Source organism: Apteryx mantelli, chromosome 14 (genome assembly GCF_036417845.1).
Source record: "Apteryx mantelli isolate bAptMan1 chromosome 14, bAptMan1.hap1, whole genome shotgun sequence".
Lineage (NCBI taxonomy): Eukaryota > Metazoa > Chordata > Aves > Apterygiformes > Apterygidae > Apteryx > Apteryx mantelli.
The window spans coordinates 20,934,091-20,956,257 of record NC_089991.1 but is presented as its reverse complement, the minus strand read 5'-3'; the positions used below and the strand labels follow the sequence as shown (position 1 = coordinate 20,956,257).

The window sequence follows — 22,167 nt, the reverse complement described above, 5'->3', positions numbered from 1 at the left end:
ATGATTACATTCAATTTGCACTCCTACTGTTTAAAAGTCTAAAGAGATGCTCACCTCAATATGTAAAATGTTTCATGTTATGTAATTATATGACTGTGTGTAAACATTTATACCGAAGTCTCCATATTCTACTTTTTCTAATGAAAATAGGCTGAAAGAAAGGATATTAGGTGTCCATGGGGAGATCTGCGAGGGAACACACACCCCATTTGTTCCACTGCAGCTATCCGATCCCAAACATTCCAGCTGGCTCAGTTTACTTTAAAGGCAGACTTGGGGGATGCTTCTCCTTCTGTGATAATTTGACTTGAGGAAAAGGGGGAGGAAAAGAGAAGCGACCAAGGTGCAGGAAGGGGATTTAAGTGCATCGGGGACCAGTGAATTTATTTTATTATAGTTTTCCTCCCTCCGTAAGGATAGTTTGGCTTGCCTAAATGTACCTTGCTAAAGCTCACAAAAAAATACAGACTGGAGCAGTTCACGCAATCACCAGTTCATCAGGACGACTCTCCAGATGCTTACAAAGTAGCCAGCACAGCGTATTTATTTAGGAAGGCTCAGTGCACTGTGATCCATTCGAGATATTAAATGTATTCAATTCTTACTGGATCTCTGGTTTGACTGGATAATGCTTTTCATGAATTCAGGCTAATTACTTATGGTTAAGAACAAACATTATTCCAACACCTTTTCATGTGTAAATACCCTGAATGCAAGGTTTTTTGTTTTTTTTTGAATTAAAAGCAAATACCAATTGCAGGGTTAAAAAAAGAGAGGAGGAAGGAAGAAGCCTCTCTTTGTCCCCCGCTGCCTGCCCTCCCTCCTCCCCCCAGCTGAGCTTCCTCTTGCCTGGAAGCTATTTTCATGCACTAACCCCACTGGTTTCTCGGGAGACAGAAATCGCCCCTGTAATATAAGCTTTCACTTGTCCGACTCTTCTGAAAGCATCCAATCTTCCAAAATTCAAGGTAGTTGCCAGGTCGAAAATACATACCTTCCAATAAGATAGCATAATATAATCAATTTATAGAATAGTTCACTGAAAAATGTTTTGTTTCTTAACATGGGACAGAATCTAAACTAGTATGCTGTTTAAAAAATATATATAAATATATATATATATTCACACACACCCCTCACTCTTAAGGAGTAATTTGATTTCTTTACCTAGAAGTACCATATTGCTATTTATACTATACTATGAAATTATATGTAAATATTTGCAGATCTATGCAGAGACGGTGGTTCTAAGATGCCACAGGGGTGGGGGGCCGCAAAGGATTACATTATTTTTAAGTCAACTGTTCAAGTATCATAAACATTCTAACCAAAGTCAAAAGGACCAGAGGGATGGATTTTTTTTTTATATATATATATATAGATGTACATGTATGTATATTTAAAAAATGTGTTGTGTCAAATGCTGCAGTGTTAAACAGTTACCAGCACACACAGATGAAGAAAAGAAATTCCTCACAGTGTTGACATACCTTGAGCAAATCAGTAATTACAGTATGCTAATTATGTGTTGTACCAAACTATTCTGCAAACTTTTCAAACAGAAAATCACTGCATAAAAATCTGTTTGCTATTTCACTCTGCTTTTATATATCTGTATTACCACTTAGTGAGGTATTTGGGGTGCAATTATACAACAGTTTGATGTTTTATTGTGAAATGAATTCGTCCAAGACAATTATAGCAAGATAAGTGTGACTTCTGTTCAGGTTTTACATAAAGGTTTTTCAATTTCTGGTTTTGAAGATATTAATTTTGCCCACCATCACTTTACTTTTACATACAGTGCCCTTATTACAAAGCAAACATTTTCTTGTTTATTCCCTGTGACTCTGTACTTTAATGGAAGAGATTCAGTCAAGACTGGTTTTCCCTAAAAAAAAACAAAACACAACCTTTAACTCCCGTAATGGTTCATGATATGAAAAGACACCTTACACCTATTCCATGAAACGACTATTACTTTTAGCTGAACGCAATAAATCCTGCTAGGCAAGTGGACAGTGAGTGACTATTCCAAATGATTAAATCCCATGTGAACAAGAAAGCCAGACCCAAGATGAAAACTACAGTGTATTGGTACATACACCTAAGTGTATTTAGCTGCCTGCAGAAAGACTTGCTTCATCCCTTACAAGGAGGGAAGCTCACAACCTTCCCCTGCAGCCAGGCTTTTGTACTGCTCCCCGGCAGATGGGCATGACCACCGCCTTGACAAAAACCTGCACCTGCCCAGGCACTCCCCTTACCTTGATTTGACTGACAGTGGTCTACACGGCGGGGTACTGGGAGGCAGATTAATTTGGGGAACAATTTTCATGTAGAACTGTGGGTAACAGCAGAGGCAAAGTTACAGCTGAACTCATTAATTATGCTGGCACTGGCAGGCAAATAATTTTGCTATACTGGCACCAACCATCAGATGTCAAAACTGAACTCTGAGGTCCTCAACCACCTTTGTGAGAAGGATTTCCCCATTTGTCCTTGCTACTCAGCAGAAGCTCTCACTGTAAAATAGTTTAAAAGGTAACATGGTCATCTTCCACGACAGAGGAGGGTAGGGAGAAGCAGCAGCTTGCCCAAAGTGGTAAGATTCCTGTTGAGGAGTCAGTCTTTCCAACAGTTCCAGCTCTGCACAGAAGCAACTTCATTAGCTTATAATTATGCCCGACAATAGCAAAGACAGATGTTCCAGCTGATTGGCAATGCTGGATTTAAACCTCTTCTCTGTCCCATCCCCTAATCCCAACTCTAATCCACGTGTACCAACCTTATCCAGACAAATAGCATTGCTCCAGTGTCTCAGAGCAAACGCCCAATATCTCCTCCCCACAGCGTCCCATTTCCAACTGGTTCTGCAATACAGGCTGGGCTTAGAGATGGCCCAGCAGTAAGGCCCCAGACCCTGCCTAGCACCGTATCGTTAAATGTTCCTTTGACGAGCTGTACCATACACTAATATGCAGCCAATCTTCGGTTTATGCCTGCCATTTCCAAGCCCCTTTGTTGCCAGCTTCTGGGCGTAAGCGAAGCATTCACTACACATTACATTTAGGGGAACAGGTACCATAAAACTTGCAGAATGTCAAACACTGGCAGTGAAGGCAACCTGAATTCCCCGAAGAGGGACACTAAACTGCAGGCTAAGTCATCACTCCATGCAAGGACACAACCAGAGGCTGTTAATTTTTTCAGAGTTGCTCTGTCTTCCGTTCCCGACTGCTAGCGACTCTTCCATACAAAGAGGGGACTCTAATAATTGCCTTGTTTGGCAGTCTCCGATTCATTTTTGGATGGAATACAAACCAAGACAATTTGGTTTAAATCGATTGCGTTTCAGCATGAACACCGATGACAAGAGGTTAAGTTGTTCTCCCAAAATATCAGCTGTCTCGCACAGCCTGTGTTTGTAGATACTAAATGGAGTTACAGGTGCTTCACCACTTCTGGGCACAGCATCACACACAAACGGTCCGGGGCTTTTAAAAATGAGAATTTCTTCTACTGCTCTTAAGATCCTCATCCCACTCAGAGACCTCATGCAGCCACACTAATTCCCACCCAGCTTCTCCACCGATTCCTCCTCCCCACACCCGCCTCAGCGAAATACAAACCCAGCAGCCAAAGTTCACTTTGAGTCATCATATTGGCACGGGTCTGAATTAATATATTCGGTTCCACTGTAGCTACTCGCTTGGCGTTAGATCTTTTGTAAAATGCATATAGCTAAGAATTACTCGATAGGGAGTAGACTGGATTAGTGTTTAGCCTCCGACTGAAGTGTTCCCCTGCACAGTGGCAACAGAACTCCCCATTTCCTATCAGGTGCCGGCAAAATTAAGGCCACTGTTTCAACCGGTTTTGTTTTGCTTTTCCCCAAAGTAGAAGTTATCCGATTTTGCTCAGATAAACCTAGCCTGTATGCAAATCCAAGTGTTTGAGCTTATGCCCAGTTATGCTGCTTAGAAGGCAGCAGCCCATTGCTAACACGTGCAAACAGAAAGCATCCAGGGGCTTTAAACCAGAAATCTGTGCTAAATGCTTGGGTTTTTTGTTTTTTTTTTTGTTTTTTTCAAATGTGCCTAAGTTAATTCCTGAACTACTTCAATGAAAATAAACTTGATGCGAGTTTGTGATCTGCATAGCTATTAAGATCCATCTGTTCAGACCTGCGAAATCTACCCAGAAAGCTAGATTTCATCTTTCTTATGAATTTTTCCATAAAAATGAGACTTCAGAGAGGAACACAGTATTTCTCCTCTCCAGGGGGAAGAAAAAAAATTTTAAAAAGGAACAAACAGCAAAAATGAAAGGCAGTTGCACAGCAGCGGCAAGCTACTCCCTCCCAACGTCCTTCTCCCTCCCAACGAAGGGGCCCCTGTACCCGAACTGGTGCCAGGACTTGCTTTTTAAGCCATCGTGCTAGCAGTACGTTTAAAGGCCATTTCATAGTCAGCTGGAAATCCAGCATTTCACATCTTGTATAAAACCCTCCTGCGAGAAGCATCTAGGGAAAGGTAACAGAAGCTCTGATGGCTATAATCAAACCTCATCTCAGACAGGGCCAAACTCACGCTATCTAAGGGCAAAACAACATACAGCTTGCGCACCTGTGATGTAGGCATTGAAAAGCAGCTCCACCTGCTATTTTTCAACTCATCTTTTGTAAAAAGAAATAAAAAAGAAAAAAAAAAACACCGTTTTTCTTTTTAGCATCATGAAAACATTAGTGAGTGAACTATTCTACCAGCTTAGCAACCAGAGACTAAAAAGAAAAGTCCTAGATTCATTGTATTTAAATTATGTTTAAAGAGCCAATTTCTGATGGGGGGGTATAAATAATGGAGTAAAATGAAGTGCAGTGTACATAAAAATTTTGGTATTAAAATTGTGTATACTGTAAAACTGAATTTGCCTCTTTCTTGCTCCTTTTTCAAACAGAGGTGTCAAAGGTTAAAAAAAAAAGGGGGGGGGGGAGAAAAGAAAGAAAGGAGGGGGACCAGTCTACACCCACTGCATTTTAAGAGTGCATCAACACTACTCAAAGCACATCACCTAGGCAGCCAAAGCACAGCTTGGGCCAGGCCATTTGCTGTCCCCACACCAAACACAGCACTTTCAATTATTCTACAAGATACGAAGCATTTTACATGAATTATTCTCAGATGGGGATGCCTCTTGACTGCCACAAGTCGTTCATATAGCAAGATGGTAGTAACGGAACGGAAACCAAACCAAACCCAAGCTCTTGGCTCTGCAGACCGAACCCTTGTAGCTACCTGCGTCAGGAAGAGCAAGGCCAGTAGCATCTTCTCCAGTCCGCTGGCCATGGGCCTGGGCAGCGGCCAAGCAGAGGCTACCTCACCTGCAGGGCTCCTGAGAGCTGCCTCCCTAGCGGTGGTTCCCCCCCGTAGGTCTCCTACTAGACCAACTGTGGGTCACAGCACCAGCTTGGAGCGTGGCGTTTCCAATAGGACTGCCTGGCCAAGGTCTCAGCAAGGACAAATGGGCCGTATCATCTAAACATGTCAGGCCACCAACACACAACCTCGGCTTTGAATTACAACCAACTAGAAAACGTCAGAGAAATACATCCCTGAATAAATGTAACGATCAAAGTCACTGTGCTTTAATGACATGAGAAAGAAGTTTGATTTAGACAGGTGGCATGTTCCCAGACACAGTCCGAAAGGCTTGATACAGGCTGATAACTGAAAAAAGAATAGGTTTCAGGATGTCCTGAGATGATTACACCCATCTGAACAGCCAGCTAAAATAGTTTCAGGAGCTAAGCTTTCGCTGCACATACTTTTTTGCAAAAGTTTTAGTTAAAACACGTTCTCCTGGGTTTTAAATGCCAGCTGGCTAACTGTTCCTCAAATCCTTCTAATACTTCAAAGAAATACATGATAAATCTCTTTTAGACAAACTTTAAAACAGGGTAATTTTAAGATAAAAAAGCATCTCTTTAAAAATCCAAACACAGTTTTGTTTTCACAAGCAAAAGGTAAGACACATAAGAGGAAAAAAATGATATTCTGAAAATACTATGCAAATCCTTTAAGTCCAGTTAGTAACAAGAAAACATCAACATCACTAGCAACATACTTTTGGAACTAGGCAATGTTAAGACAACTACAACACTAGACAGACAGACTTGAGAATTTGACCAGAAAAGACTACACAAATGAATTGAAAATTGAAGTACATTTGGGAAAGTGCTGATCGTCTCGTAAGTATACAGGCTAAGGGACAAAATTCAGTCCAAGTGTTCATTCACCATGAAATCTTACAGTTAATATTTATTTTAATCTGTTCTTCAAAAAAAAAAAGAGTTGCTATGAAATCATTATTGGTAATAAAACTCTTAATTGGACAGCAGATACTAGGAAAACAATTATACTGTAATGTCTTAAATCTCTGCCATATTTGACATCATGAACCATGTATTTGGGGATTTATTCCATGAAACAGGAGAGACTTAATGACTACAATTGAATCATTCACCAAACTTCATATTTATTTTTGCCATGAATGACTAAAGAGGTTGGGCTACTGAGGGCATTCGGCAAACGTTTCTGGGATTAAAGGTAACCAAAATGCTATGTTAGTTGTTCTGCCGTTTTTAATCGATAAGGTCTAAGAAATATAAACTTTTTCATTTGAGAACTGAACTGGCAGCACAAGAACAACAGCTAGGAGCCGAACAGCGATCAGAGGGGGTCTTTGGCCATCCTCCTTGAGTTAAGCATATGGTCTTCTTCCCCAAACGACACCCAAACATCTCCTTAGTTTGGCTTGTGCATGTGCTGGAAGTGTTCTCTACTACCAGGAAGTTTAAGGAACTCTAATAAATCCTCCTTTTAAACAAAAATGAAATATTTTATTATTTTAAATGAAGCTCAGGTGAGGTACCCCTGTTTTCTCTCAGCAGGCTCTACTACTTGTATTTGCAATCCTTAGGCAAACCTAGGCAGAGAGCAAGAGAGCTTTTTATTTCTTGCACCCATAAAAAAGGTGCAGAACATTCACTATTTGATATACGCACATTATGCTCTATACCAGTTTAAAAAGCAGCCTTATCTCGCAAAAAAACTCTGGAAGTAGAAAAAAGGTTCATCCATCAAGAAGGTTCTTAAATAATGAATGGGTCATAACTCTTTACAGTCAAAAGCAATTAATTTTCTGTATTCTAATCAGGAGAATAAATCTGAAAAATCCATTCTAATGGCTCTGAATCTAAAAGCAGTGCTACAGCTGAATTTTTAATTTTAAAATACAAGAGCAGCAAGGACTTCTGCTGTTTAAACATACAATCTTTTACCAAACAGAACAGCCTTACTACATATTTAATTGGAGAACAGGTTTTGCTAGACCACATGAGATTAAAGACAGCATTAGATACAGGAAATGCATTTCAAATAGAAAGATTTTTTCCAAGATACTTCTCAACTGTATGGCTGCAAAATTCTTGAAATATCCTTTAAGTGTACAAAAGGCCCTAGAAAAGCTTATTGCAAAAAGCAGCATTTACTTTCATGATTGCATAGAACTAAAAATATCGAGAAGAACATGAAATCCAGCTCGACCCTACAGTATTTTATTATGACGTACTTGCTCTCTTTCCTGTAACAAACTCCTAAATAATCCATCACATATCCAGAACCTCTGCTTCAAAAGCCATACACTGGATAACTGGGACTACGAATTTCTGCTCTCAAAGAGATTCCTTCAACCCTGACACAACCTTAAGTTTTTAATCTTTCAGAGAAGAAAAACTGTAAAATTAATAGAGCCCTTACTAAAGCTAATAATGACACAATCTGTTAATAGGGAGAACATGGAAAAGGACACAGAATATTAATGAGTTTCTGTCACTAAGGGCATCACATAATAGTTAGCTATGGAAAACACGTAGGCAATCTCCTCCATTAAAGACATTTCTGGCAGTTTTGTTAGCAATCTCTGCTCTGAGTGAGTCAAAGTTTAGCTAAACAAACTGCAAGTCAACTCCAGAAGGGACTCGCACCAGGCGCCTCTTCGGTATGCACCTATCAAAGGATATGTGCCAGGAACGAAGGAATCTTTCGGGAAAACCACATAGTGGGCCGTTTGGCAAGCCCCATGTCAAACCATATACCCTTCATTTAAAGAACAGAGAGGTAGTAAAGCATAGTCTATACTGTCCTTAGGATAAGAGGACATGCTTCAGCAAAGATGCAGAACAACTTCCTGATCTAACCCACCCTGAAGCAAACCATCCCCAAATGGGCAGCAACATCTGCTGTGGCAAGGTCTACAGAGACATAAGATTTACTCCGCAGTTGAAATTCTGGTTGAATAATTTAAATGTTATGGGATTCCTCCTCATCTTTCCAGATAGTTCTGAAGATGGAAACACCTAGAAACTTAGCTGCACAGGTAGGACTGCAAGTTCATTACCTAGGGGAAGCGGCAGACATTGGTAAGCCATACCAGGCAATGGATGAAGAGACCGAGCCTAGGCAGGCAAGAGTTTGCTAACTCATAACTCCTACAGACAGCTGGAAGCCGTATGGATACCAAGTGCATCTTCAGGGTTCAGATGGTTAAGAATTTAAAAGCCACAGGCTAGACAGGAAGAAAAACGCCTCTAGTTTATATACCTCTCTGTAGATGACCAGTTCAGCCCAGGGACATCCATCAGCAGTATGGCAGCTGTGAAACTTTGAAATAAGGGAGCATCAACTACATGACAGGTGCCTTCTCCCCGCAATTAGCATCCAGTCCTAAGACACCAGGAACTTCAAAGAGGTTAAGGTTAGACCTTTGATTAGGTTGGACTACTGAGAAAACACTGTAAGCTTTGGCAGATATTACACCTCTAACATGACTCCGCACTCCTGAGCGGAACAAATAATAACAGATACCTTTGACAAGTTACTCCAATACCTAGTGACAGTTTGCTTTCAAAAGAAGTCTATATATCCTCTAGGTCAGATTTTCCAACTCCAGGTATTTCTGCAGGGTCTTACTATCGACTTTTCCAGGTACAGACTCCAGTTTCCTATGACCCAAAAGGAGAGCAGAGGGTCATCTGCCCCTTGGGCTTGAGCCCAGCCTAGCGTCACAGGCGCAGCAGAAGGTGGCATGGGGACCGCCTGCAGTTCTCTGAAGCCCTCCAGTACAGCTGAAGCCAAGGCACCTTCTAGTATATGCTTGCCATATCAAGAATAACAAACGAGTATTGGGTTTGGGCACTAAAAAGCTATTGAAACGGCTGCCTGGCAGCCACTGGAATACTCTTCTAGCCGGATACATCATTGGCTCACACTGTTTGCCATGCCTATACACATCCCTGTACGGAAAACGCTGTTTCCGATAATCATTCATGGGAATATACAGGTGTCTCTACTGGAGATGCAGGAATATCATTTAATTTACAAAATATACAAAAAAGTAAAGATCAACAATTTGTTCCTTATACTACTTATAAGTAACACATTATAAATGTTGTATATGAAACAAACTTTTGTCAGTTATATTAGTCTGCTTATAAGTGGGGAGCAAGTCTCCATTTTAGACCAGCTAAAATACATCAGTCTTTTGGATGAGGGATGTTTGCTATCCTCAGCTAAAATAATTTAACATCCATATTGTCCACCGCAAAATGTAATATAACAGCGAAATCGGGACTTAATGCAATTCAGATATCCACAAATCACATGCTGCAACTTGCACATTCTTTCAGCACTGAAAATTGCCAAACAAGTTGCAATGTCTCTTCCACTCCAAGTTTGGGATTATTTTACAATTTAGGCATTTGTTGACAAATCTGGAACTTGGAGAAAAACACCACTTTGTTCCAAATTTGAGAAGTGTTTATGGAAAGAATTCAAAGCTCTTAAGCACTGCTCCCACGCTTCAGAGGAATACTCTACCTCGCAGGAGCCAGAGCACCAGAAAACACAAGAAAAGCAGAGACGTTTCTATGCACTTCCGATGCATGCACAAAAGCATTAATATTATAGGGAGGTCTGGAAAGCGAATGTGTTCAATACCTTACCTTAACACAGCTCAGGACTAGTCCAGGACTTTGGCAAGACTAACAGCTGTCTGAGAGCACCCCATAAAACACTGCAGACAAATGGAAAGCCCTGACAAAGTGGAGAACCACTCTAGTGCACCACGCAGATAAATTTCAGGGATATTACCCCTTCATATCTACATCTGTCTTTGGACGACGATTAATTTGACAAAGCATGCCAGTGAGATTGCGTCCAGACACACATGAAAACATTTTATGCTAGATTCAAATGAGCCAAAACTATCAGACTGCTTTTTTTCAGTTCAGTGGGCACTTTATCATTTGAATAAGCCAAAGCAAAGTTGCATCCTCAAGATAGGAAGTTTTTGACACCTGTTTTCCATGTCCATTTATTCAAAAACAGTAATCTTCATCAGGCAAACTAGTAAGTGATCACCAGCTTTAAAAAAAAAAGACTTTCAAGGGTTCATGGAAACCCAGCCACAATGAATTACGTTCTGTTCCCTGAAACTCCACTGACTTCAGTCTATGCTGTAATAGTCGATGAAAAAAGTTTAATCTATACTTACTGACACTAACAGCCAGGTATCGACTGGGAGCCATACAAATACCAGGAATCCACTCCAGAGAGAATGAGATAGGTAAACAACAACAAAACAACCCAAACCTCATTCCTCTGAAACACTTAATCACGCATACGTATGCAGTGAGTAAAAAAAATACAGATATCACTTCCTGGTGATTATTAAATCATTCCTTAGCGATTACTAAAACAGCTTCTACCAGGGCCATTACACATGTTGGTTTCTCATGTTTTGACAAGTATGTTTTTTTTTTCCTTTATGTAATGTAGTTATAAATGAAAAAGACCTATTTTTACCTGTATCTATTATCGAGAGCATTCTACTGCCTTTGAAACAGATATTTCAAATTAGTCACATATTTCTGGTCTTTTCACCAGCAATACTCAGTCATACTTCCTCATGCATGAGCGCTGTAATTCGCAGCTTTACTCTTGCACAGAGAGAGTCTAATTCCTAACAGAAATGGGAAATCAGACGAACACAAGTTTTTCTTCTTCCAGATTTCACACTATCTTTGGGCTTTACTGGCAGCTCTCCAAAATGTTCAGGGCTACTCCAGCCTAGAACACCTTCCTAATACCATACAAATTGCTCCAGAATTGCCACCTAATCTCTTGGTAAATGCTGGGTCTGGTTTGTAATCAGTTAACATCTTGATGACTATCAAATGAAGACAATATGAAGTGTTAAGTTTCAATCCCAAGCTGTACAGGAATCCGGTTACTAAATAACTAGGTTGAATATACATATGTAAACACACACAAAACTCCTATTCTGCTCTAACTGCACAGGCAACTAGCAGTTTGATTCAGGTATCTTCACAGACTTCAGTAAGCAAACTGAGCTAGTCTTCTTTTAGGCAACACTGGAATCAAATCATTAAAATTGCACAATTTGCATCTTCTTTTCAGTAAGCAATACAAAAAATATTGCAAAACTGAAATTGGCAATATAACATACTCTAAAACCGACACTAGTTTGCATTAAACCACACACGCTTTAAAATTTGCTAACTTATCCTGGATTATGTTAAGTCACCATGATCACGCAGGGACAAAGTTAGGATTTTAACACAGCATTAACAAAGCAAGTACCCCTGAAGTCTTCAGCAAAACACAAGGGGTTTGTAGTTCTTATTAGTTTGAACGTGTCAAACTAGAATGAAGGATGAAGTTTCAGCACCCCAAGTTCTTTGTTCAGATCGCCAGAAAAGCTCAGCCGAGCTCAGCAGCTGCAGACCTCAGGACTGGAGGCAGCTTTGGAACTACTAAAAGTTTGAACGAACGCCATTATCAAACTACAAGTTTTTAAAGTCGTATTTTTTAAGGAAATATGACACTGGAGGTCCAAAAGGCTTGCTATCACTGAAACGAGTAACCGGTCATCCAAAGAAGTTTTCTAGTTGAGTCCTCTGAGCAGCAAGTTGCAGGGCTTTGGCTTGCAATCGGTTAAATCTGCAAAGCTTCCCCCTTACCCTAGCTGACAGACACAGCTTAGGCACCCTCTGCCCTCCTCCTATCTCACATCATGAACAAGCACCAAATGCAAAGGGGTTACTCTTCAGGAGTCCCAGTGTCCTGCTTAACCTTCGGCGAGCTTGCAGGCTTGACTCCTGCCTTCACCTGCCCCTACCGCCCTTTCCTTGGGCTGTCTCTGCCGGAAGGACTCGGCATGCTGCCCCGGCAATCCGCTGCAGGCTGCTCCGCTGTGGCTGGCTGCACAAAACCCAAACAGGTTGGATCTCGCTCCCTGGGCTATTCAGGGACGGGGACACTCAACCCCAACTCTCATTTAATCCACACAAAGAGCAAAACAAAATGCACAGTGTGAAATTGGTGAGGTCGCCCCAAGTGCATTCTGCTGCCAATAGGCCCCTCGCAGTCTTAAGGTATGGGTCTATTTAAAACCCGCAGAAGGAACTGAATTGCTGATAACAGCCCAATTTTAAATATATAGTGTTCCCTTTTGCTACGTGCAGATGAAAACCAGGCCGGATTACTGCTGGTTGTATAGCAATCAGGTGAGGCCGGATCCGACATCCAAACTGCTCTCGAACAACAACCGACAAGCTCAGGAAGGGCAGCATAATATTTTGTCAATACTTCCAGCTGTTTCCTCACAAAACCAATTTTGTTGAATGACAACTAGTTAAACAAAGTTGGATACAGGTCAATTCGACTCACTTTGCGCAGCTACGGAGAGAGCAGACTGGAAGGCTGGATGGGGGAGCATCTCCGAATACCAAACGGGAGGGACAAAACACAATCCTGCAGCATCCACGAGCCAGCTGCTCGGGCTGGTGAGTAATGCACTCTTGCAGAGTCTCTTTTTATGCTTAATTTTCCCTGTTTATGTTAATTGGTATCCTAATGTAAAGGATATCTCAAGTTCTTTCTCCGTAAATTACACGAACAAATAGATCCATCAAGAAATATGGAAAGCACGTCTCAAGCTTAGACCTGAAGTAATTGTAAAAGCCCTAAAATATTTCTTACTTTACATGCATGTGAATGGCTTTAGAAATAGAACAACTAAAATTGGAACAACACAGACCCCTGCAAAACTCAAATTAAAAAGAGCGAGCCAAGAGAGCATATGCCCTTTCCAAGAGGAAGGGAACGCATTATGAATCTGGGAAGAAAGCCACCTAACTCCTGGCAAGACAGCTTGGAGAAACAGATAATAAAACAATCCTACCGATACAGTCATAAGACATTCAAAGCGAGAATTAATGTATCCTGTATTCATTATTAGGAATATAAATAGCTTCAGTTTGTGACATTTTTACATACATCCTATAGAAAGGGATTCAGCAGCCTTAACTTGCAACACAGCAAAGAAAATTGGATATGAAGTTGTCTTCGACGGGAAGCAAAAGGCATTACAAACTGGAAATAACATCAAAAGCAGCCCAGCTGTCTAGGGACTAGTTAACAAGCACCTCCAGCCTTACCAGTACCAAAAAGCACAAGACAAGCATCTCCTCTGCCTCCCACACACGATAACCTCGCTTCCCCCCAAACAACAACAGTGCTTGAAATTAGAACAGGAATTAAGCGGCGCTGACCGGCAGGTCGACGATATTGGCTTTCGGTTACAAGAGCTTTTCTATCAGCGCCTTTTACCTTCAGCGCCGCAGCGAGCAACTCGCCGAGGAACCGTGTGGGATGAAAAAGGCCCTCCAGCGTGACATGCCGAACGCCATGCTTTACGGAGCCGCTATCAAGCCATTATTTACTAAGCTAACTAATTAGCCAGCCACTGTTGCAGATAATGAGGAAGCATTAAAGTATTTAGAATTTGAGTATAAGCTTGACACATACAAAGTGGCTGCCCTTCTTCGAGAGAAAATGAATGTCAAGGGGAATAAACCATTCGGGAGCTGTCAGTACATGCGAGGTGGAGCAGCAAAGTAGTATCGTTTGCAAGATAAATGTTCCAAATAGGGAAGCAAAGGAAAGAGCAATATGGGATGCAGAGGAACCTCATGTTTTTACTGTATCATGCACTACCGGTAAAGAAATCATTAGGTAGATAATAAAGAAACAGCCATTCCAAACAAATAAAAATCACGTACAGAAACATACAGTCCTGTGCATAGAAATATGGAAATAAAATGTACTCAAGCTGGCAGCACCCTGAAAAACCCAGTTTGTTCAATTCAGTCTTGCATCAAAAAACAATTTTAACTGAATACAAGGTTCAGCAGAGTCTAGTACTAAAACAACCTTTTCCTTTACATACACTCCACACAGAAGTGGGTAATACAATCAAAGCCACAGAGCAAGGCTACAGAATGCATAAAATAATCTGTCTATTAGAAATTACAGCAGACCTTCTTCCCGTATATAGGCAACATGATAGAGTCTTGCTCTTTCACAAACATTTCCTAAACGTCATCTGGCAGAATCCGTGATTTACAGAGGGAAACCACACACACACGCTCTCCAAACACCTAACAGTAACAGGAGATGTTTCCACTATAAAATTCGTTCTGGTAAAAATTTGCGAGTAGCTTGGCTTGCTGGCGACAAGCATCGAAATCGCCAGTTTTACGTTATCCGTGAATAATGTCTTCGTGATAGTGTATGGGGTAGGATCAAGCTATGAAGATGTACTGCTCAGTTACCACCATTTTGGTCTGGGCATGTACCCCTCTTTTGATCTCCTCCTTCATTTTGGTAGTAGATTCTACAGTCAAACTCAACAGCATTTGTGTACGCAGTGTAAGACCATAAACTTTTAAGTTTATGAAGACTCTGTCCTCCTCAATTATTGGTCTAATTTAAAAGATGCAACAGAAAGCAAAGTGACCATGCTGCGGGCCATTTAGCTGCAAAAGGGTCAGCCGTTCAGGTGCAAGGCAGAATAGCTTTGAACTTGGTTTTCTTCCTTCATTTCAGTTATTTCTGCATTAAATTCTCATTTCTTGTCTTTTTTCAGTTCACTGACCTCTAGAATTGGGTTTTGGTTTTTTTTTTTTTGACTCCTGGAGAGGTGCCCAAAAAACTCATTCTGCCTCTAGGAAATTCACAGTTTGGCATTTAAGGAGAACAGTATCAAATGAAGTAGCTGCAGTCCTATTTTGTACTTGACATCAGAGCTCTCATGTCACCTTGTTCCCCCTAGATGACTCAATAAAGACCGTTCAAAAGTTTTCAAAAGTTGTCCTCAAAGTAAAGGTTCAAAGATGCAGTAGAGAAAAGAGCCAGAAAGGCCCACAGGTTACCAGGGGAATACAAAACTATATGCAGGATCTCGGGAACAGGCTCAGGAAATTTGTTGGACCTTGCAGGGGCCAGAAGAAGTTGACCGTTGAGGTGGGCAAGACATACACATGAACTCTTTAGAAAAAGAACTGGTATTCAAACCACCTGGACACAGAAGTCACCTGGTTTCAAAGGGCTGTTAATAAGGCCAACAGAAGGTAAGCAGTTGCTCAGCCTCCACACGAGCAGAATTAAAGGCTAGGGTTTAAGTGGCATGGTCCAACTCCTATCGAAGAGAGTGTTTTGAATAAAACTAACGCATACTTAAAAGCAACGTACAGTATCAGGTTGAAAAACCAGGGGCTATCACATAAAAGGAAGTATTATGACTTGGGGGGCCATCACTGCCATTCACAGCTGTAATTCAACTTCTGGGAAACTAGAAAAGGAGGAACATCTAACAAAGTCTTTCTGACTTAGATATAGGACAGACCATGCATATCACAAGTAAGTCCCGGAATTATCTTCCTATTCAGGAAACTTTTTTTTTTTTTTTTTTTTTTAAAGCATCGTATACCAGTGTTACTAATCAACTACTTCTGTAATGAATCTGAGACCTGTCAGTGAGAATGGTCACAAGTTGATATCCAGAGAGAAAATAAATTTCAAAATACAGATAAATCTCAAGTGCGTAAATGAGAGCTGTCTGGAAGAAGTTACAAGAAGATACTTCAGGATCTCCAGCATTCCCTAATATTTCTCCTAAAACCATAAGGCATACACACATAAATGATGATGTAACTATATTCATACACCAAGACAACATAGGAAAAATCTAACAATGTCCGAGTTATTTGAATTCTTGTATAGTTAAAAATATTAAACGCGTTCACTCCCCTGAATTGCCTCTATGCACAGCCTTACACTGCCTGGTCAGATCTTAAATTTGTCATTATAAAAAAATGAAACAAAGAAGTACTTGCATTGCTGGCAGGTGGGAGCCTTAGTCCAAAATTCAGTTAATTTAGCACAAAGGCAATAAACAGCACTTTTTTTTTTATTTTTAAGGAGTACATCTTTTAAATAAGAGATCAAAATATATTCCATAAAATCAAGTAGATCGAAGACAAGCTAAAAATCAAAATCTGGCTCCAGGAAGAAGCAGGAAGGACTAGAGGGCCAGAAGAGCTCCCCACCAAGCATGCTCGCCTAGGGTCCAAACACATTCGCCTACCAGAACAAATTGGTCTGCAAATACCAAAACTAACTTGTTAGCATCCACAAGAACTGTAACTCAATTCCCTCAAAATTATTCCGCTGCACACTCCCATGTCTTCTGAGAATTTCCTTTGCTCCGCAGAGATATGTGACTCTTATGACACTATACCCACCAAGTTGGAGAAACAATTCCTAAAAAAAAAAGAGCCTTTTGTTTCAAAACCTTTTCATTTTTCAAGTAACTACCAGACCTCATTTTGAAAATTCTTTCCACAAGTTTTATGAAGTAACTGATAACATCAATTCAGATTACTGTAGTCAGTAAAACACAGATGACAGGACCTCAGGCCTACAGCGTACAGAAAGGTTCAGAGCAGAGAAGCGATTTTTTTCCTGGCCACGTATGGAAGCAGCAGAGCGCCCAATATATGGCAAAATCATTTGTCTTGATAGTCAAAGGTTAACATACATGCAATATGAGTCAAACGGCTGCACATCACGCAACATTTAACTTCAACCTGAGACATACACAAGTTCAAGAAAAATACATTCAATTTATTAAAGGCAGAGCTATTTGTGAAAGCAAGCTTAGATGGATGTTACTTTGCCTTTTCACTGACAACAGCTAATAATGCAAAGGCCCTGTTTTTCCCCCTGTGACCTGATGCCCAGGGAAAACTTTTTTTTTACATTAATTTGCACAGAGCAAAAACACATCTTTTAGCACGCTTCTGCGAGGAAGTTCTACGCCTGAGCACTTAGGGTTTTGTTGTTGTTTTAAAGAAACCTCTCAGAGTATCAGTTCAGCAGCAATAACCTTGACTTTTCAAATATACAATTTCCAAAGTCACAAAGCAAGTCTTTCCAAATAGTTTTGAGCAGAAAATTTGTGAACTCTGGCATATACGCAGTTTTCACTGCTCTTTTTCTCCTCTGCCCATTTATCTATATTTCCCCTCGTTCCAAGTCTTCCTTAAAGCTCTAGTGGGACAAGTAGAGGTCCAACACTGTAAGCGTTCTCCAACAGGCAAAGACGCTGTTTAACTAAAGGAGACGGGCTGCAAAGCCCTACTGATGAGAGCCCAGGGAAAACAAGTGCTGAAGAAACACATCCCTGCACAGATCAGGAGCAGCCCAAGTTTTCCCCTGTATGTGAATGGTATTCCAAGACACAGCTTCACCCTCCTCCTTCCTGCAGACAAGAGGAGGATTAAGTCAGTCTTCTGCCTCCATTTCCATTTAAGAGGGCTGCCATTACTTGAGTAAGACACAAATGCTAATTATTGTGCATTGCTTCGGTTGCCTTCCTGCGACAAAGGAGGCCTACAGCTCCAGCGCACAGGAGGAACATTACAGAGCACGTAAGTGAAACAGGATAAAACAGGTTAAGAAGAGCAAGAGTGTGGTCTAGATGTTAAATGCACTCTCTAGAACAGGGTTCCAGTCAAGACTCCTACTGCTTGCAAGGAGATCTTAAAAGGGGGAAAAAAAGTTAAAGAGCTATTAGAAGGCAAAAAAATGGAGCTCAACAGTTTCACATATCACCAGATAACGGGGGAGGCATATTAGTATTACCAGATGATAACAAAGAGCCAAGTGTGCAGGGACGAGCACTACCCTCATTCTCTCCCTTCATTATCTTCCCCTTCCCATCTTGCAGAAAGATTGGAATTTAATCCAAAGCTTCTATCAGATCAAGGCTAAGAGGAAGAAAAAAAAAGGGGGGGGGGACTGGGACTTCAGCTGCAAGTATTTGTTGCAATGCAAAAATTGTAGTGTTCTAACTCTGTAATAACTCCACCACCCCCTTCCTCCAACAAGGGGGAGATAAAAAGCCAAGTTGCGTGTGTAATACTTTTGCAAGCTGAGAGCATGATCCTGCTGGAGGCTAAAACGCTGTTTATCTACGCATCAGTAACCACCGTGCAAACTTACGTGCCCTCTTCCATCCGTAAGCCTTGATTTTGGCTTTGAGAGAGTACTCAAGAATCACCGAACGCAGTTTCGGTAGGGGCTGACTAAATGACCTTACGTAAGCACACAAAGTCCAAGCATTTTCCTACCAAATGCTAGAAATGTAACAGATCAACTCACAAAACACAGCATTTTGAAGCAGAATCCATACACAATGTTCTAACATATTCACGTAAAGCATTTTGCAGCTCAACAAAATGCCACAAAATGCCAGAGGTCATTTCACCAACAAGTGCACACAGCTTAGTATTTCAGGGCTTCCTTGCACAAATCTTCAACGCCCTTTTACCGCTATAAAGAAAAGTCTGGATTTGCAACGTAATATTAGAAAATATTAGATAGGTGTTAACATTAGACACCATACATCTAACAAGAAATGAAAAATAGATGTTTCATCATTAAAAAAAAAAACAGACGGCGTGCGGGAGGGAAGGAGAGACCTAGTAGGATGGAAATCTTCACTGCTGCACAAGGCACGTACAGTATTCAACTCTCAAGTTTAAGGATAGCATTAGAGGGTTTGTTTCTGCTACGCACATGCTCACACTCATCACGTAAGCATTTCGAGTGAGGGCAGCAACCTTTGATCTTTGAAATGTAGCAAGAACCCGCACCAAAATCATGGAAAGTGTGGAAAGACTCAAACAGAGCACAGCTATAAGATGCTTTAGACTAAATCCCAACTACTGTCAAACTATTTAGTTTAAAAGTTATTGCTTCTTGTTCAGCACAAAAATGCTGGTAAAGGTATTAAGAAGTGATGTAGGATTTAAGGAGACTGCTAAGCCCATTCCTGAACTAGACTTCAGGTGGGAGAGCTGTGCTTTGCTGGGTTTCCATAAGAGGGAATTAAGATGGCCATACTCTTCTTTAATAAAGGCACTGCAGAGCCAAAAGGCTGCCCTGGGCCTGGCAAAGTATTTTGGGACTTTCAGATCGTGCTACATCTTTAAAGGAATTCCTACCCTCAGCCGAGGCAGGCTGCGCTAGGATTTAGCGCGGGCTGTGAGGAAGGGCAAACAGACCGACGAGATTTGCTTCGGTGCTCCTGGGTCGCTCTCCCTGCCCTCCGCGGCCGAGCGCCCTCGTCATCACAGTTGGGTTTGTCGCCTCCAAACCAGCATTTCTGGCTGCGCGTTGAGACGTGCTCAGCTGGGATGACAGGCAGGTTTGCAAAGCTTTAAACCCAATGCTTGACAAGGCACTGAAGTTTTGCACAGGTTGGCTTCCATTTATTTCCATAGGCTTTGCGTTACTGCCGAAGAAATAAAACTTCCCAGAATATCTTCTAAAAATATGCCCGCACTAAGTCCAAAGCCAGGCTGATGTTCTGCGGCTAAGCAACCTGTCAGCTCGTTTCTACAGCTCCAAAATGCCCAACTGATACAGTTTTAAATTCTAATAACATTCACTTGACTTCATTCAAAGCATGCTGAATTATTTACTGGATGTCATCCTGTAAGCATTAACCACTTAAAAAAAAACTGTATTACTTCAGCAATTCAATGTTTTTAAAAGCAGTATCTTTGACAAATTGATAACATCTACGAAAATTAGTGCCTAGCTTAACACAGGGTTGCTCTCTTTGCTGAACAGTCCACGACAGGAAAACCCACCCGGGCTTTCACACGACGTCCTTCACTTCAGTATCTGAGCAGCTCTAGCTGACAGAAACGCAGTGTTAGAACAGGAAGGGCAGATTATCTGAAGGCAGAACGCCTGTCCAGTAATTTTTAATCAGCGCAGAGATAAATACAGATCAGTCTGCCATTTTAATTCACATATATTTCCAAGAAACAGTTGCTTTCACTAAAAGGGCTGTGCAAGAGCCCTTTCAAATACATAGGTACTTGCTGTAAATAAGTTTAACAGTCCTGCGAAAATTTACGTGCGTTCCTTTCCACGCTGGGCTCCCTGACGGGAATGCAAAGCTATGGGTCACCAGTATTAATAGGGCAATTCAGAGCACATCTCCGGGCTGTGTCTCACGTGTGTGTCGGGAATAAAAACACCCTTTGCTGGTAGTTCTGAATACAGAATTACTTCTCCCCAAAGAAACGGAAGACGTAACCTAAGCACTTGCTTGCTCATTTGTTTCCAAGCACCACGGAGATGCTCAAGGAAACTTAGGAAAGGAAAGCAAACCAAACCAGAGCAAGCAAGATCTAAAAACCAGTTTACTTGCTCAGAGTAGTACAACTCCAAGCATTTAGCAAATTATGAGACTGTCCAGTCCAAAAATAGAAATTTTGAGATGTACTTCAGGTATTCAGAGAGCCAAGACCACTGTCCAGCATGCAAGAGCTCCTATCAGGCAGTGCAGTACCACTAACATTACAATAGATCCTGATGCTTAATGTATTTTGGATTCAACTGCTTCATTCACCTTGGAGGCGTGCTATGCAACTTGTAAATCAGATTAAAAACTGGTACTAGAAAAAAAAACATACACACCCCAATCACCCAACCACAGTACTCAAGCCCTTGAGGCTAAATACGGGATACAAACTGGAAAAATTAGTTGAAATAATCTGTGCCTGGACCGCCTGCTCTAAAGCTGGCCCCAAATGGTTTCTCTCCATTTGCTGCCAAGCACCTCTAATGCAATCCAGACAGCCGCAGACCCAGGCAGAATGTTAATATGAAAGCACTAAAATTCCCATTGAAATAGGACCTGTCAAGCCACTTTACGTAACATGATTTATTATTTCCAAATGTAGTAACAAGGGATTTTATTGTACAAGAGCATGTAGCACACAAACGAGCTTTGGGTTTGCATTCCACATTAGCCAATCCAGAATTTTTGACAACGTTTATGGCAGTACAAAGTCTTAGGTACCTCTGTGTGTATGAAGGGCTAGGTTACAGGCATTAGAAATTGCCAGGATACAGAACATACCTTAAAATGAGAGTTCTTTCCGCATTGTTTTGCATACTAAATAAAACTGGATGCCTCTGATCACTGCTGTTGAATGCCTCCAAAACAGCGTTTATGGAAAGAAACCCAACTGTCCCAATCCTTTAGGGCATTTGCATCAAGTAATAAAATGGATTTTCAAAAGCTTAAGGAAGCCCTTTTTTTCCAGACTTAGGTTGTCAATCAGATAAGCCAGTGCAGCAAATTGATATCTTCTGCAAGTTCAACGTAGTCAAACTGAGCGCAGACTCAAAACTCGTGGTTTAGTTTCCAGCTCACGTCCTGCAGCCTGCTTTCTAACCTGCTAAACCCCAATCTCAAAAACCATGATCTCCTATGTTTATTCTGTTTAACAAAGCAGATAACATCAAGCTGTTCATGTTCTAAAGTAATAACATCCACGGAGAGTTACACCCGAAAGCACACACTGTATCAGAACTTAAAGTTTATAGGATTTTGTTACCTCTCCATTCTGTACGTTGACTTAGAAATGCAGAAATACTTCAGCTCTATCTGCCCACTATTCTTTTTTATGCATCCGCTTCAACTAGTTTAGATTATTTAACGGCAATGAAAGCCACACGTATAAAACGGAGGCGGAGTTGAGTGGTACAGTACATGAAAGAAGTCAGCAAGAATTGTATTTGCCCTCCATATTGAGAAAGGCATTATACTATTTGCTTGTGCGAAGGCAATACTGGGATAAATCGGAAGTATTGT

General features: G+C 41.1%; 1 protein-coding gene across 1 annotated transcript in view; it reads right to left on the bottom strand.

Annotated features, from left to right (window-relative positions):
- CTNNA1 (catenin alpha 1) overlaps positions 1-22,167 on the bottom strand; it is a 119,979-nt gene that overhangs the window by 60,160 nt on the left and 37,652 nt on the right. The gene's annotated exons all lie outside the window — the stretch shown is intronic.